Source organism: Mus pahari, chromosome 3, assembly GCF_900095145.1.
Source record: "Mus pahari chromosome 3, PAHARI_EIJ_v1.1, whole genome shotgun sequence".
Lineage (NCBI taxonomy): Eukaryota > Metazoa > Chordata > Mammalia > Rodentia > Muridae > Mus > Mus pahari.
The window spans coordinates 58,059,964-58,066,224 of NC_034592.1; the positions used below are offsets into that span (position 1 = coordinate 58,059,964).

The 6,261-nt window shown below is 44.9% G+C and overlaps 1 protein-coding gene across 2 annotated transcripts in view; it reads left to right on the forward strand.

Annotated features, from left to right (window-relative positions):
* The window catches only part of Rapgef4 (Rap guanine nucleotide exchange factor 4), a 290,360-nt gene that overhangs the window by 23,979 nt on the left and 260,120 nt on the right, over positions 1-6,261 (forward strand). The gene's annotated exons all lie outside the window — the stretch shown is intronic.

Here is a 6,261-nt window from a genome sequence, read left to right on the forward strand (position 1 = left end):
CTTCTTCTTCTTCTTCTTCTTCTTCTTCTTCTTCTTCTTCTTCTTCTTCTTCTTCTTCTTCTTCTTCTTCTTCTTCTTCTTCTTCTTCTTCGCCACATATATATCCCTGGATGGTGTTGAAATACACAGTGACCCAGAAACATTAAAATCCAAAAACCAAAAAAAGCCCTTACAAAATATTATCCTAAGAAAAACCTGTTACCCTATAGTCATAGAACCAAGAGAAGGGACAGCCTAATAAGACACAAAACTTCTAGACAATAATGGATCTTTTTTAGTCAAACTCTATAAAGCCATGGGCCTACTTTCAAGCTGTTATCGTAGACTGAGGGCAGAGCCTAACTTCTTCCCTTTGTGGTTGCAATGAGGCTGAACTGTAAGCTTCCATTAAACTCCTTCTTCTATAAGTTGCCTTGGTTATGGTGTCATGTCACAGCAATAGAAAAGTTATACTAATAGTTGCTAATGTCTGGAATTACAGATGTATAGAAAGAGGCCTTCTCTCTGGGGCTTGTGCTCCATTAGAGACAGAAGACATTGAGGAAGAGCTGGACAAGAGTGAACACCCACATGGTGAATAGTGGGTTCATGCCCTGCCTTTAGGCTTTTCAGTACTTCTACTGCGTATTTGGCCTGTATTACTGTCTGAACCAAAGTCATAGAAAGGAGTGGTGGTGCGATGGGGAGTGAGCATCTTCGCATGTTCATAGAACCACTGCTTGAGCTGGTATGCAGATCCAGGAGATGTCAGGGAGAGACCAAAGATGGAAAAAAAAATTGGCTCTGCATCCAAGGGGCTCCTGCTGTGAGTGACTGTGGGAACCACAAAGGAACCACACACAGGACCACAGGAGCCAGTTACGTGAAAGTCACTTCCTGAATGCAGCACTGTGGTCTAGTTATTAAACAAGGCAAGTGTGACTTACCCTTTTGAAATCTAGATCCCCAAGGTGAGATCCTGATTTGATGTGGATGCCGAAGTAAATCTTATCCTCACTTGATGAGCCAGTCAATAAACAGAAGGTGGAGAGGCAAGGACAGCAGAGAGGCTTATTTGTTCAGTTATTCTTATTTCATCTTGAGAAGTCCCTATTCAGCCGGGAGAATATGAATTATGATGTATAGTTGTGACCCGCCATGTAGGTTCTGGGAAATGAACCTGGGTCCTTTGGAAGAGCAGCGTGTACTTCTAACCACTGAGCTGTTATTTCCAGCCCCTGACATGCAAATTTCTGTTGCTATAATTTAGGCACTTAGGAGGAGGAGGAGGAGTAATTAAAAGTTGAATATCCTATTAAAATTTGAAGGTTATTAGTAAATGATTAATACACATATATTTCAGCATGGGCAGTCAGAGATGACAGGTAAGAGAGAAATGATAGTATACATCCCAGAACAGGAGCAGGCATATCCACAGAGTTGAGTTTAATTGTCCTAACACTGCTTTAGCTATGGGTTCTACTGTTCTAGTTTTAGTTACTAAAATATTGTCTGGTTTGCCCTTTTTAAAAGTGTGTGTATGTATGAACAAGTATGAGAGTGCTCTTTTGTGTGGAGGTCTGAGGACAACCTTGGAGAGTTGGTACATATGTGTGGTACCCACCCTCTACCTCACTAAGGCAGTGTCTATTTCTGCTGTTGCTCCTGTGCAGTCCAGCCTGGCTGGCCGGCCTGTGAGCTTCTGGTGATCCTCAGGAGAATCTTCCATCTCTGTCTTCTCTCTCACTGTAACACTGGGTATCACAGATGTAGACCGCTAGAGCCAGCTTTTTATCTGGGCTCAGGGATGGCACTCCGGCCATCATCTGGCTTGACTGGCTAGAGCTCTTGCCCTACTGAACTGTTTCTCCAGCTCCCTTTATAGAAATATTGTTTCTGCATTAAAGATTTTTAAATGTATTGGCATGGGTTCGATTTCTGCCCCACTACAGGGCACGGATGTTTGAGAGGTGAGCCGTAGGGAGTTTGACTGTGCTTATCTTGGCCTGCTGCAGGGCAGGCACTGGGCTTCAGAGAAGCACGGACACACTGTTCCAGGGGTGGGAAAGTGGAGTCTGGGATGTGAGGAAGCTGAAGCTGGTACTCCCTGGCTTCCAGGCCTCCAATCATCTCTGGAGAAGCACATGGAGAAGTCTGGAACAAAGTGTCGGGGTCCACTGGTCCAAGATGGGGCCAGGACCAGGGGCTCTCAAAGTCCTGGACATTCAGGTGCTGCTGAGTCTTGAGGAGTTGGGAGTGGAGTTAGGGGCTGAGGGCTGAGGGCTGAGGACAGCGACTAGCCCAGGGCTTGCTTCAGGGGATAAGTGTGGGGGATGCAGGGGTGGGGGGAAGGATGCGGGATGGGAGCGCCAGCTTTGCTCAGCGATGAAGGTCCTTAGCTTGGCTGTGGTTGTGGCTAGGAGTGCAGTTGAGTCTTCTATGGGAGATTTTGGCAGCTGCTCTGTAGGGGAAGGCCTGCTCCATGCTCTCCATGGCGAGCCTTGATGAAAGGGACAGTCCTGGGTTCCAAAATGTTTATTGGTTGTTCATTGTGAAAAATGGATGTGTGCCCACTTCTCAGGGCAGACCCGAGACTTAATACCTTTTGCAGGGAGGAATGTCTGGGAAGTGGAGCTTATTGGGTAAGCCCTCAGGGTCTCTAGGTACCTCATTAGCATGGGGAACTCTATTCTGGGCCTATGTGACCACAGGTCATGTTTCCTATGTGGGAAGGGTGGCACATGTCCGAGGCCAGGAATCTGGCAGGGAGCAGGGAGCCACCTACCATTTCAGGTGCATACCCCAAGTTTCTGGGGTCTCAGATCTACTCTACCCATCAAGCTTCTGGCATGGTTTACCGTCCCATATATAGGTATTCACATTTCCTTTGGGGGTGGCTAATCTCACTAAGGAAGGAGATATTACTCAATTTGTAAGAAAATAAATACTATCTGTCTTAGTCAGGGTTTCTATTCCTGCACAACATCATGACCAAGAAGCAAGTTGGGAAGGAAAGGGTTTATTTGGCTTACATTTCCATACTGCTGTTGATCACCAAAGGATGCAGGTCAGAAAGTAGGAGCTGATGCAGAAGCCATGGAGGGATGTTCTTTACCGGCTTGCTTCCCCTGGCTTGCTCAGCCTGCTCTCTTATAAAACCCAAGACTACCAGCCCAGGGATGGCACCACCCACAAGGGAACCTCCCCCCTTGATCACTAATTGAGAAAATGCCTTACAGCTGGATCTCGTGGAGGCACTTCCCCAACTGAAGCTCCTTTCTCTGTGATAACTCCAGCTGTGTCAAGTTGACACAAAACTAGCCAGTACACTACCATTTCAGGATCTAATTTTTCTTTCAGCTCACCGTTAAGCAGAAATACAACATTTTCCTCCATGATTCCTGTGTAAACCAGATGCCAGGAATAGCTTATATGATATGGAAACTGCAGACTTACCATTCAAAACTCCTGGCATTTCTCCACAGAGTCTGTGAATTTGGCTTGGTTTTTCAGTGGAAATTAAGTTGAAGGAAAGCAGGTGAGATGCGCGTGTTAGGAAGGTGTTGCCTCCCTTGTCTCTCAACGAAAGATCAGCGGGGAATCCACACCCCTGAGCTGCAGCAAGAAGCTTCAGTCTGGAGGCCAATTGAGACGATGTACATTTAGGAACAACCATGGTGGAACTCTGAAAAGCAATGGCCCGTGTTAAAACACCGTTCTTTTGGGCAATGGAGATGGACAGAAGCTTCCATATAAGTTTTTATTTGAAGGATTAGTCCCTTGGGAACGACTTCTCAGACTGCCTCTTTTCTGTCACCAGGAATAACTCTGGAGAAAACTATTAAACTATATTTCATCAAATTTTCATCTAAACAATTCAAAATTTATCTTCAAGGAAGCTGTAGGCAATTTCTGATGTGGGTTTCCTTCCTTCCTTCCTTCCTTCCTTCCTTCCTTCCTTCCTTCCTTCCTTTCCTTCTCTCTTTCTTTCTTTTAACTGTCTTGTTTATAGCTATAGCTGCAAAATATATCTTCTTTCTTTGGGATGAGAATTGATTAAGGTGATAGTAAGATGCATGTAATATAACACTGGGGATGGGAAGGCTTAAGTAGAGAGGCTATCAGGAGCTAGGGGATATTCTGGGAGTTGTGGAAGGTTAACAAAAGCCATATGGGAATCTACTATCTTGTAATGAAATTAAAAAAAAAAATAGTAAAAACATTTGGAGGGAGATACCCTGAAAGGCTAGAAGAATCTGTAGCAGGAGCCATGGGTTATTAAACAAAAACCCCAGTGCCAGGGCTGGGCTACCTCCTTATGAGTTGTTGGTCAGTGGCCCTAACAGCTTCCCAAAACAACAAGGCTCTTTCCATCTCTCTTGTTGTCCACCAGAACTAGACAATAAAACTCTATTCTTGAAGGTATCGCCCATCTGGGATTCATGATCCAGAGAAATCAAGCTTGAACTGATTTGGAAGTTTCTTCCCTGCCGGCTAGCTTGCTTAGACTAGAAGTTCCTATGAAGGATGCTATGGGAAAATGGAAGGCAGCAAGTTTCTTACCCAGTTGTCTGAATCCTTTGATCTCTAAGACCAACTTGCCAGGAAGGATGTGCCCCCTTGTGTAATAGTGGCACTACTATTATGAGTGTAACCAACTGCTCTCTGGATTTGAAACTCACTCCACAGGAGGGTTATCTATGTCTGGTATTGTGAACCTGGTCAAATACCCATGCCAGGGGAGAAAGAATCATAGGCTCTGGGTGTGTGGTGAGGGATTGAATACTGTTGCTTAGCTAAATTGATATATTGTCAAGCTCCTTTTAAATATTTATGTTTATACCCTCTAGTCTTAACAAAAGAAGCCTCCCTTTCCCGTGAACAGTGGTGAAGGTGGTGACTCATGTTCGTACAGGGTGTTGACAATAAGTGATGGATGAAAGCCCAGCCCTGTCCCCTTTAAAATTCAGGGGACTTTAGCAGCAGGAGTGGAGTGAGGGTGAGGTAGAAAGAATATAAGGACTAGAAGATGGAGAGAATGGATGGGAAATGCCATGTTCTGGGCAAGACACATCCAAGGCAACCATGATCTCACAGGTGGTACCTGCACTGGGTCTGCTTAAGAATGGGTTCACTGTCAGGCACAGAGGGAGGAGGGGCCTCAAGGGTCCCACCCTTCAGCACTGAGCTGTTTGCTACGGACAGATTGAGGATAACGGGGACTCATCAGCTTCGGTGTGTACCCACTGAGGATTCCACCAGACTCCAGTAGATAGTTACAACCTAGTGGCCACACAGATGGCCCTACTTAAATTAAATGGCTAACAAATCCAATTCAAAGTCGTGGGATTCTGAGGAAGAGACTGGTTAGGATAAGGGGAGGTTGATAGGTATCAGAGTGAGGTACGATGGGGAGAAAGAGTGATCAGTACACATTATACGTGTGTCTGAAATTGTCAAGTAACGATTAATCAATAAAAAAAATTGGCCACATTTCCCCAAATAATGCCTATTAATAGTCATGGTCTTGTATTCACATAGCTTATTCAAGATAGAACAGGTTTGGGGCACATATCTCTACAGAGATAAACTGTATGGCTTTTTTAATTTTTAGAAATACTTGTATTCTATTTTATTTACTCTGCATGTGCGCACGCGTGCACGCACGCGCGCGTACACACACACACACACACACACACACACACACACACACCTTCCTGCCCTGTGGGAGTCAGAGGACAGCTTGTAGGAGGGGGTTCTCACTTTCTACCATGTGGGCTCAGCAGATTGAATTCAGGTCTTCAAGCTTGGCAGCAAGTACCTTTACCCATTGAGCCATCTTGACAACCCCAATGTGTCTTAAATAAACATAAATGCACTCTGAACTTATTGAACATACTTCCGTATACACTACCAAATGACTGTGAAATGAAGATGGCTGTCTTTTCTCTGTAATCTATTGAGGACAGCTTAAAAGGGGCCAGTGCTGGCTGATTTTATGTCAACTTGACAAGCTAGAGTCATTTGAAAGAAGGGAGTCTCAATTGAGAAAATTGCTCCATAATTTCTAGCTGTAAAGCCTTTACTTAATTAGTGACTGATGGGGTAAGGCCCAGCCTACTGTGGTTGGTGTCATCCCTTGGCTGGTGGTCCTGGGTTCAATAAGAAAGCAGGCTAAGCAAGACACGAGGAGCTTGCCAGTAAGCAGCATCCCTCCATGGCCTCTACATTAACTTCTGCCTTTAGGTTCCTTTCCTGTTTGAGTTCTTTTTTTTTTTTTTT